Here is a 12010-nt window from a genome sequence, read left to right as displayed (position 1 = left end):
TATATTTTAATTTGGTATCAGTCATGATTTTTTTGTAATTTATTAAGATTTCTTTTCTTATTTTCTCATGGCACCAAGTCAATTTCCGATCAATCTACCATATCTGCAGTCTTCTGGCACAGCTGTTCCCCCCCCCACCTGCGTGCCCCCCCCCCCACCCACCGGACCCCCCCTCGGCCCAAGGTGTCACTCATAATAATCTTTTAATTTGCGCATTGACACTTTTTTGTAATTTATTATAATGTATTTTCTTTTTTTCTGTAATTTATTTCCACGCGCGTAGTTACGCACATAACATAATCTATCTATCTATCTATCTATCTATCTATCTATCTATCTATCTATCTATCTATCTATCTATCTATCTATCTATCTATCTATCTATCTATCTATCTGTCTGTCAACTATCATCTGTCACAAGGCTTTTCAGGCCAAGGACCCCCTAGCTGAGAGAGAGATGAAGCAGGGACCCCCTCTATATTTTATATAAGCTCACAGGTTATGGGAGGGGGGGGGGGGGGGGGGGGGGGGCACGGGGATAGCTTGTGGGGGTGTAGGGGGGGGGGGGGGGACATTGTTGAGGTTACATTTTGTAGATCTAAATATAGCCTTTATTTATACGCAAATATAACCACTCAATGACACCCAAAATTAGTTTGCAGCTGTTGCTTGTATACTCATTCCGTCCCAGCTGCGTCAAATAAATCAAATAAATGATTGTACCGGTGAGCTTGTAGTTTAGCCATTTTCAAAGGAATTCTATACATTTTAAAACTTGCGAAATGGGACCTTCTGCATAACGAGTACTTTTGGTACTTTAAGTACATTTTTATACCAATACTTGGGCTCTGTATAGGATGCTTTTACTCAAATTTAAATTCTGGACTTTTACATGTGACAGAGTAGGCCTATTTCTACATTGCAGTATTACTTTAACTTAAGTAAAACATTGGAGTACTTTTCCACCACTGATGCGTATACTATTTCATGTGAGATGTGACGAGATGATGTGGGTTAATTAACGAGAAAACATCTGAGGAACCTGAGCATGTGAGAGCGTCTCTGAGTAGGCCTACGTGATTACTGACCCGTCAATCAACGTGCGCGCAACAGTGAGCTGTGACAGAACATCAACATTAATGTAATAATAATAATAATTATAATAATAATAATAGCGTAATAGTAGTAGTATGTGTAATAATAATATTAATAATAATAATAATAATAATAATAACAATAGCGTTATAGTAGTTGTAGTAATATTAATAATATAAATAATATTATTAATATTAATAATAAAAATAATAGCATGATAAGAATGTTCTTTTTATCATTCTGATTACAACATTAATGGACTGAACCTGAATGGTAATAACAACTGACGTTGTGGTCTTGGTCTGATTGACTATAGGAGAGAGATGCTTTCAAAAACAGCAGATCTACAAGCTCATTAGCATGGGATTCGACTGACTTCTTAGTCTCATTTGTAGAGGAAAGATGTATGTCTGTCTGTGCGCACACGCTGCACAGTCAGACACGCACACGCACACACATACACACACACACATACACACACACACACACACCGACAGACAGACAGACAGACAGACAGACAGACAGACAGACAGACAGACAGACAGACAGACAGACAGACAGACAGACAGACAGACAGACAGACAGACAGACAGACAGAGGCCTTCGAAGCACACTCACTCACACCAAAAATAGAGTGGGCATTAGAGAGACATGTGGGCACTTGGAAGAGTGTATCCAGTTAAAACATCCGCAGAGATGAGAATTACGTATCTGCCTGCCCGTCCGTCCGTCCGTCCGTCCGTCCGTCCAACAGACAGACAGACAGACAGACAGACAGACAGACAGACCCAGCCAGGCCGTGGGAGCGCACTCAATCACACTAACCGATGGCTTACTTTAATTATAATGTAATCCTACACTTCGCAGCTATTAATTATCATATTATGAACCATACAATAACCACTTCAGACCGATTTTATACATACGCTATTTGAAAATAGCAGATCTACAAGCTCACAATAACCGAGCTTGTAGATCTGCTATTTGTTGAACAACGTGATGTTAATCACCGCGTCGAGAGCTTACATTGGGGGCTGTCATTATTGCTGGACTGATATTATTTATGGGGGGGGGGGGCAGCTGTACATATTGCTGGAGATAGATAGATAGATAGATATTTAGATCGATTTAAAGACAGACAGACAGACAGACAGACAGACAGACAGACATACCCAGGCCGTGGGAGCGTAACCGATGCGCTTTCTTAATTATAATATAATAATAAAATGTATAATAATCCTACACTTCGCAGATATAAATTATTATATTATGAACCATACACTAACCACTTCAGACCTATTATATACATACGCTATTTGAAAATAGCAGATCTACCAGCTCACATTAACTGTTGTTGTGAGCTTACATTTGGGGCTGTCATTACTGGATAGTGGATTATTTCTGGGGGGTGGGGGGGGGGGGCAGCTGTAGGCAAGCGGTACATTGCTGGAGATAGATAGATAGATATTTAGATAGATTTAAAGATAGACAGACAGACACACAGACACGCATTTTTTGGGGGGTTACGTTTTTTTCATTTTTTCATTTCTGAAACCGCTCCATTGGCGCCGCAAAGGTGGAGCTTGGAGGTCCCTAATAAAACCCCCCAAAATGTTAGCCTACAGTGGGCTATATATGTACAGTAGATGTTGTGTATTATTATGGTACGTGCGTAATTACGCACGTAGAAAAATCCTGCTTGATATCCTTAGATAAAGACAGAAAATTAATTATAATAAACTAGACTGATTTGATACCAAATGAAAATATAAACATGTCAGATCATAAAAACATTAAAATTATTAGAATTCAAGTACAATTGCCAGAGATCTGGCCGAATGAAATCTCAACTGCTCTCTGTCTCATGCGCACGGCCTGGCTGGGTCTGTCTGTCTGTCTGTCTGTCTGTCTGTCTGTCTGTCTGTCTGTCTGTTGGACGGACGGACGGACGGACGGACGGACGGACGGACGGACGGACGGACGGACGGACGGACGGACGGACGGGCAGATACGTAATTCTCATCTCTGCGGATGTTTTAACTGGATACACTCTTCCAAGTGCCCACATGTCTCTCTAATGCCCACTCTATTTTTGGTGTGAGTGAGTGTGCTTCGAAGGCCTCTGTCTGTCTGTCTGTCTGTCTGTCTGTCTGTCTGTCTGTCTGTCTGTCGGTGTGTGTGTGTGTGTGTGTGTGTGTGTATGTGTGTGCGTGTGCGCGTGTGCGTGTCTGACTGTGCAGCGTGTGCGCACAGACAGACATACATCTTTCCTCTACAAATGAGACTAAGAAGTCAGTCGAATCCCATGCTAATGAGCTTGTAGATCTGCTGTTTTTGAAAGCATCTCTCTCCTATAGTCAATCAGACCAAGACCACAACGTCAGTTGTTATTACCATTCAGGTTCAGTCCATTAATGTTGTAATCAGAATGATAAAAAGAACATTCTTATCATGCTATTATTTTTATTATTAATATTAATAATATTATTTATATTATCGGTGGGTCGGTACTGCGTCGGTACTGCGTCGGTTAAGGGTCGGTGGGTCGGTACTCCGTCGACCCGGTCGCGACGCTTCCGTGGCAGCGTCGGTGAAAGCGTCGGTGCGTCGGTTAAAGGTCGGTGGGTCGGTACTCCATCGACCCGGTTGCGACGCTGCCGCGGGGTCGGTACTCCGTCGACCCGGTCGCGACGGTGCCGCGGCAGCGTCGGGTCGGTTTGGGATCTCGCTGTCTCTCGAAATATAACCTTTTTCACTTTCAAATATTTTCTATGTACTCTTGTGTGACATTCTTGTACAACAAAGTGGGGCATTCATTTTACGAAACGTTGAAATGTGGAGTTAAGGTTTCCAGTGGTGGAAAAAGTGCTCAAATTTTTTACTTAAGTAAAAGTATCAATACTGCAATGTAGAACGCGACGCATTGTGAGCTTGTAGATCTGCTATTTTCAAATGGCCGAAATGTATATAGGTAGTGTAGTGGTTAATGTATGTTTTGTAATAATAATTAAAATCTACAAAGTAACTAGTAACTAAAGTTTACAAATAATTGTAGTGGGTAAGTGCAGTATTTGCCTCTGAGAGGTAACGGAGTAAAAGATAAAGTGTTGGAAGTTGGAAATACTCAAGTAAAGAAACAAATACCTCAAAATTGTACTTAAGTACAGTACTTGAGTACCACAAAGACTGTCTCCAATTAGAGCTATGAGATGAGGGGGGGGGAGAACCTTTGGTAATCCCCTATAGGGGAGCTGCTATCGGGGCTAAGTGTCTTGTTCAGGGACACTTTGTCACCTAGACATGGGCAAGCCAGGAGGCAAAATGGTGACCTTCTGATTACTAGACGGCCTCTCTACCCACTCAGCTATGGCCGCCCGAGGAGAGGAGAGGAGAGGAGAGGAGAGGAGAGAAGAGAAGAGAAGAGAAGAGAAGAGAAGAGAAGAGAAGAGAAGAGAAGAGAAGAGAAGAGAAGAGAAGAGAAGAGAAGAGAAGAGAGACGCTGTCATATAAAAGGCTGGGACATTCACATTACCTATTAAGACGTTAACATGTTTTTTGTATTTTTTCCATGGAGCCCGAGTCTCGGCCCGGCCCAACCAATTACATTTCCGGCTCGGCCCGGCCCAAAAACGTTGGGTCGGGTCAGGTCGGGTAGGGTTAGGGCAGAATTTGAGAACGCTAGTCTAACGGGAGCAGAGACTTTCACCGTGACTGATTCAATTATCCTAACGCCTTCCATGACTCACGTGACTTTTCTTCAAGCCATTTCACAGCTACCAAGGTGGGACACGCGGCCACACACCGATGAAGCAAGCAAACATGCAAACGGATGGATGGACAGGGAACAACATTAAACGTAGAGATAATGACATTTAAAACGTTTTGTTTCTGCAAAGAAAATATTCCTTAAACTTAAAACTTTAACCTGCATTTTACTGTACTCCCTATACTGGCCAGAAACAACTCCGACACATCTGGAGGAGGTGGCAGAACTGCTGATGTGAGAGAGAGAAGGGGGTGATGGACAGAAGACAGATACAGCAAGATAAGAGCCTCTCAGCAATTATTTGTTTGAATGTTGTCCGTCCGCTCAAAAGTATAATAATCATCAATACAATTAATTTGAAGTCCATGTCTGTCTCATGGTGTGGTCAAAATCTTCAGAAAAATAATCTCTGTTCAATACTGTATGTCAAGTATCTTTCTCCCCCAAACATCCCTATGAAGGAGGAGTTCTTTCTTTGCCCTCATTTATAATGATCCATTCATAAAAGTGGAACTGGGGGTGGTGACCTGACATTTACATAGTTATGCACAATGTATTTAACCTTTGTAACATGAAAACAAAGTATAAATATCAGCTCATCACAGATAACTGGTAACCCCAGATGTGTTAGTTCCGTAGGCGATGCACAGAGCACAACACATGAACTCCCGGTTACAATTCTTCGATTGGCTAGGGTTTTGTGACGCAAACCGGAACCGGTTGGGTTATAAAACCCCCTGCGTCACCAGGTTCGTCCTCTTAAACCCTTCACTCTGCACGCTAGTTGAAGCGCACAGAAGGGGTATTAGGTAAGCATCTTACTACGGAACTAACAAATCTGGGGTTACCTACGTAACCCCTAGATTTGGGTATTTCCTCATAAGATGCTTACTTATGGGACACATACACGCCCCCTGGGGAGTCCCAGGCAGCAACCCTGCCCAACCCGTACGCCCATGGCCCCAGGTCCTGCCTCCGGCAAGACCCTGACCTCCGGACGCATGACCCCTTAGGTCAAGACGGAAGGGATAAAGGACCAGGGCCCGTCAGACAAGTCTGACCCCTCCAAGAGAGAGACAGGCCCTTCTCTCGCCCTTTCACCCCCGGACCAGGCTCAGCCGGACCAGGGGGAGCAGAAAGGAAACTACTAGCCGGGGGAAGAGGTCAGCCCCAGGCATGCGCCAACCTCCCCTGACTATACTGCCCTGCCAAGCTAAAGAGCAGTAACTACGAAAACAAAAAACACTGAAAAATGGGTTTAAAAGTGATTCAACTGGTCAGCCAAATGAGATATCGGCATATAAGTGATATTACACTAATTGTACATCTGTTCTTGAGGTAATTGTTTATCCCCCAAAATCACGAAGGCTAATTTGACCTTTGGGATACACGAATAAGTGGGTGTGTCCAAAAACGTAGTTACTGCACTTTGGCTTGGCAGGGCAGTATAGCCACCCCACCTCACCCAGACCGCGATTGACACCCGTAGTGTCATCATGGTCAAGCTGGGGTCACAGAGGTCAAGACCTCTGTCAAGGTTACACCATGGCAGGCCAGCCGAGGTAGAAAACGTGCCCCAAGGTACGTACACTACCTCCCTGATCGCCAATGGCCTCCACACCTAAGACTGTGGGCATCAACCCGGATGCCGACCTAGGCTGTGGAAGAAAAGCCCCCACCAGCTATCACGCCAGTCCCAGACACCAAGGCCAGGTCAGGTTCCAACAGAAACCTCCTGCCGATTGTCTGAAAACTGCAGGCAACCCGGGCTCACCGAGAGCGCCTGCATGCCAACGCGTGTAGCTTACAGGGAACCAAGACCCGTCCACCGGCCTAATCCATTTAGAGACGGCCAAGCCTTTCACAGGCCAGACCCAAAGGTGCAATGTCCGAGGGTGCTCGTGAAATACCTCATCCCCGCCCTGTCTCAGAAGGCTACTGAACAGCGGGAGAGGCCACGGCTCGGCGTAGAGGAGAGGAGTAATCTCCGACCTCCACACCCCCCATGCTGGAGCCACCAGCAGCACAGTCCCGCCCTGGATCCTGATCCTCTCTAACAAAGGAGGGATCAGTTCCAAGGGAGGGAAGACATACAGCAGAACGTCTGGCCAGACGTGCGCCAAAGCGTCCACCCCCAAGGAGAAGTCCTTGTGACTCATCGAGAAGAACCGTGGGCACTTCACGTTCCCACTGGATGCAAACAAGTCGACTGGAGCCCGGCAAACCCGGGCCCAGATCAGGTTCGCAACCACTGCTCGTACCGAAGCTCGCCTCTACACAGCAGGTCCGCCCCGCTGTTGAGGAGGCCTGGTACATGGGAGGCGCATAGCGAGGCTAGGCGTGACATGCCCCAGAGCGTCAGCTCGCGTGCTAACCTGTCCAACACAAAGGAGCCCAGGCCCCCTTGCTTGTTGACATAGCACATCGTTGTGGTGTCGTCCGTTCTGACCAGAACATGGCACCCCACAATGCGGCTCTCGAACCGTTCGAGAGCGAGGAAGACTGCCAACAGCTACAGGTAGCTGATGTGGTACTCCTTCAGAGCGGAGTTCCACACCCCCCTGGCTGAGTAGCCTTCGTGGCCAGTCCCCCAACCCGAGAGGCTGGCGTCCGTGGTAATCACCTTACGTGACACTATCGCGCCTATCGTGACCCCCTCGGACAGGAAGGACGCCTGTGACCACGGCTGCAGCGTCGTTACGCACCAGGGTGAAAAACCACCACCTTTCGAGAGCTCATGGTGTGCGGGATCCTCAAGGCCCGCATCCATCTCTGAAAAGGTCTCATGTGGAATCTGTCCAACCGGATCAGGTGTATGGCCGAGGCCATGAGACCCGCCGCTTGCATGCATGTCCTGTATGTGACTCTGCGCCCCACGCGTACACAAGAAGAGCGCCGGAACTTTTTCCCCAAGTGGGGAGCTGACCCTGCATGATGCCGGCCGAGTGGCCATGACGGGATCAGCTCGATGGCGCTCGCCAGGGTGAAGTCCATGGGAGGGAGGCCCATGGACTTCAGGACCCCAGGCTGCTACGGTTTCGGGGGGCTCCATCGCCTCGCTTGGAGCCGCTGCCGTCGCCGCTGGAGCCGCAGGAGGATCCGGGCTGATCATCGTCACCTCCTGGCTGGCCTGGTAGGAGGTGAGCTCGTCCTCCTCTCCCCCTTCGTCCAAGACGTCGTCTCCCTCGAAGCCATCGCCGTCCGAGTCGATGTCGTCCGGCGGTGATCCGCCCCAGGCGGGGAGGGATACGGAGGGAGAGAGAGGAGCACCGACCGGTGAAGAGGTTAGCGCCCCCCGGGCCGCCTCGCGCCGGACCTTCCTCTCAGCACCGCTCGAACGTGGGGCAGCATGTAGCGGTGGGCCCATGTCTGGGCCTGCGCTCACTACCGACGCCATGGAGCCCATGGCGAGGCCAGCGTCGGGGTGAGCGCCGCTGCTGCTGGAGGCCGCTAGCCTCCTGGCTCTGTCGAAGCGACATTCCAGCTGGTGTCCAGAGAAGTTGTCAGAGGCCTTGCACGCGTCCATTCCTCCTGGACTGTTCAGGGCTATCCACGCGTGGTTGGGCCCCAGACATGAGATGCAAAGGCAGTGACGGTCGTCCGCAGCTATGAAGAGGCCAAAGCCTTCCAGGCCGCAGACACTAGGCGCCTCCATCGTCTCCTCTTGTTTTCCCGAGACAAACAAGGCTAGTTAGCACTAGCCTAGTTTAGCTGTTGACAGCGGCTTAGCTTTAGCTTTGCCTCATGGCAGAAAAACTTGAGAGGATAGGAAAGAAAATCAAAGTAACGCGGGAGCGTTAATAATAACCGAAACTTTTATTTACGAATCACCCGTCGAGTGGCACTGGGTGCCCTCGCTTTGGGAGTGCTGGGATTCGAAGAAGTTTCCTCGTGCTAGTTGTTGCTTCGGGACTTGTGCGCTTCGCTGTTTGCAGAGTGAAGGAAGAGGACGAACCTGGTGACGCAGGGGTTTTATAACCCAACCGGTTCCGGTTTGCGTCACAGAATATGAATAATATGTATGTATATTTTTTAAAGGGAACATCTTTGCTTCTGGGGGATTCTACAAATGTCTTCTAAATTCTAATAGTTTTTTGAAAAACCTATGTTTCTATATCAGTGGTTCTCAAACTTTTTCATGTCAAATACCCCCAGAATTAAATGTAATTGGCCGCAGACCCCCATCTCAAAATATTTTGTTCCAGGGACCTCCATTAAGCAAAGATTTGAGTTTAAAAAGTTTGCTTTAGAAAAATATGTATTCAAATATTTGCACAAAGTTTCATGTTTTAAGAAAAAAGAGAGCAGATCTACAAGTATGTATTGTATATCTGATATTTTTTAATAGCCAAAGTATAAAATAATGGTTTAACCCATTAAGACCGGGAACGCATCTGTGTGTCATTTTTTTTATTTCTTTGGCTATTCAAAAATAGCAGATCTACAAGCTCATAGCGCGGCACTCGGTGCTGCGCTATGAGCTTGTAGATCTGCTATTTTTGAAAAATCGTGAAAATGTGTGCAAATCTTTGAATATATATTCTACAAACAGTTTTTTTAAAACACTTATGTTGCTATATCAGCGGATCTCCAACTTTTCCATGTCAAGGACCCCCAAAATGATATGTATTTGGCCGCAGACCCTCAACTCAAATTATGTTGTTCCACATGTTGCGGCACAGATCGGAGTACATTTTTTTCACTTTAAAACATCATATATTCAAAGATTTGCACACTAATTTTCAAAAATAGCAGATCTACAAGCTCATTACCAAAGAAATCTAAAATGACACGGTCCGGTCTTACAGGGTTAAGTGGTTACACAGATGCGTTCCCGGTTTGAATGGCTTAATAACAAAACTTTCCGAGGGTGAGTGAGACTTTAGAGTTATCGTGCTCAGGGTGAAGGCAGTTCCTTTGAGGTGACTCTCCTCAGGCTGGGTGCTAGGCTGGACATGTCCGCAGCTCTTGCAGGTTCAGACATTGTTTATTCTCTCTCTCTCTCTCTCTCTCTCTCTCTCTCTCTCTCTCTCTCTCTCTCTCTCTCTCTCTCTCTCTCCCTCTATTTCTCCATCACAACGCTGTCATTCTCTCTCTGTACATCATTGCAGACAGTGGAAACCGGTCTTAAAAACCTTCCTTTTTTATTGTTGTTTTAAAATAGTGAAAATAGCCGATTGGCTAATTTCACGACTGTTGTGATGAAGTAGGGCAGGGGTCTTCAACAGGGGGTCCGGGACCCCTAGGGGGTCCTCAGAGTTACTACAGGGGGTCCGCCAAATCTTTGTGTGATATGATTAATTTTTTTACCTTAACCACTTGAACCTTAGCATCCCTTTTTTTGAGGAAAACTTTTGCCAAAAATAGCAGATCTACAAGCTCACAAGCGCGAGGCGTTGTGAGCTTGTAGGCCTGCTATTTTTGGTAAAGAGGTGTAGGTGTATAGGGAAAAAAGGGCAGACCAAGTAAACTAAAAAAGTTTAATCTAAAACACAATTTTATACAATATGTAGTGGCGGTCACTGCTTCATCTCTCTCTCAGCTAAGGGGGTCCTTGGCCTGAAAACGTTGAAGACCCCTGAAGTAGGGCATTCATTTTCGGAGAAGAAAATATACGTTGACATATGGAGTTACAAGGTTCCGACAGGCTACTTTCCTCAAACTCCATCCTTTAATTCTTCCCCTACTTCCTCCACCCCATCATCCACCTCAATAATGCTAACCGACCTGTTGGAAATTGGCTGAATCTGAATCGTGAAATGACACTGCATGGCTATTAAATTGCACTATATTACACTGCTGTTGTGCAAGCACCCCCCTGATGCATAGGCTTATCTTCTCTCAATCGTGGAAGATGTCAAGAAAGTCACGCTTCCAATTATAACTTATATTTTGTGCTGCCACTTCTAGTCTGTCTCTCTCTCTTGTTTCGAATGTATGTTTGCATATAAAAAAACACACACTCATATATGTGACAAATGCAATGGATTCTGCAGAATCAAAGATGGTTGTTCCAGTTCCATCCTGCATGAGATCTGACTGGATAGAATTGGTATTCCGATCTGAATATTTATGCTCTGTTTACTGAAGAGCTGGAGAGACTGGAGACCCCTGTTACAGAACAAACTCTGCTCTCATGAATGTGACCTCTGTATGTCTCACGGCCGAGACTCCGTTCCTTTCCGCTCTTCCTCTCCGTTGCTGTTTTGCCTTTTTTTGTCAAATAAAATAGTCAATCAATCAATCTCCATCTCAACCCCTAGCACTTCACTCTCCCTGTACCGTTTCCTGCCACCTTCTGCTCAATTGATGCTATAGCGACTGACCAAGATATGACGACCATGGCATGCAGAAATACCTTGCTCATTCGTTCTCATGTTGATGTTACTTAGGCTTGTTTTTTGTCGACCACAGTGTTAAAATGTAATTTGCATGGCATGTTTTTTAAACAGTTTACCTGGTATCCTATAGTTTAGATTATTATTAATTTTTATTATATATTGTTTAACGTTAGACTGATGCAAGGTTCTTGGTTTACCTGTGATCCTAGTTTACTGAGGCACTACGCCATCTCTCTGCATTTGATGTATGTGATAGTTTGCTTAGTCTCTCTGGAAAAGAGTGTCTGCTAAATACCTAAATTGCAAATTGTAATCTCATCTTTTAGTCACTCCTCCTCTCCTCTCTGCTCCTCTTTTCTCCATAATGTCATCACATGGAGAGTTTTTCTCTCTGCATATAGAAAACTACAGTACACAGTATAAAGTATACAGTATAGTCTATGTATGTATCGATATATTTATCCTCAGTCTCTCATCACTGCCTCTGATATGCAGTCGAGAGAACCCAAGGTTACACAAATGTTGCACACAAACACACAACGGTGTGTGTGTGTGTGTGTGTGTGTGTGTGTGTGTGTGTGTGTGTGTGTGTGTGTGTGTGTGTGTGTGTGTGTGTGTGTGTGTGTGTGTGTGTGTGTGTGTGTCAGAAACAAGCTGACCGCTCATCTATCACTCTGTCTCCTGTCACTCCATCCTACTGCCCACTCACAACCCCTCTGCACCTTCTGCGACACACACACACACACACGCACACGCACACGCACACACACACACACACACACACACACACACACACACACACACACAC

This window comes from Gymnoscopelus braueri, assembly GCF_963280865.1.
Source record: "Gymnoscopelus braueri genome assembly, chromosome: 23".
NCBI classification, from domain to species: Eukaryota; Metazoa; Chordata; class Actinopteri; order Myctophiformes; family Myctophidae; genus Gymnoscopelus; species Gymnoscopelus braueri.
Note: the sequence above shows the minus strand (reverse complement) of the source record.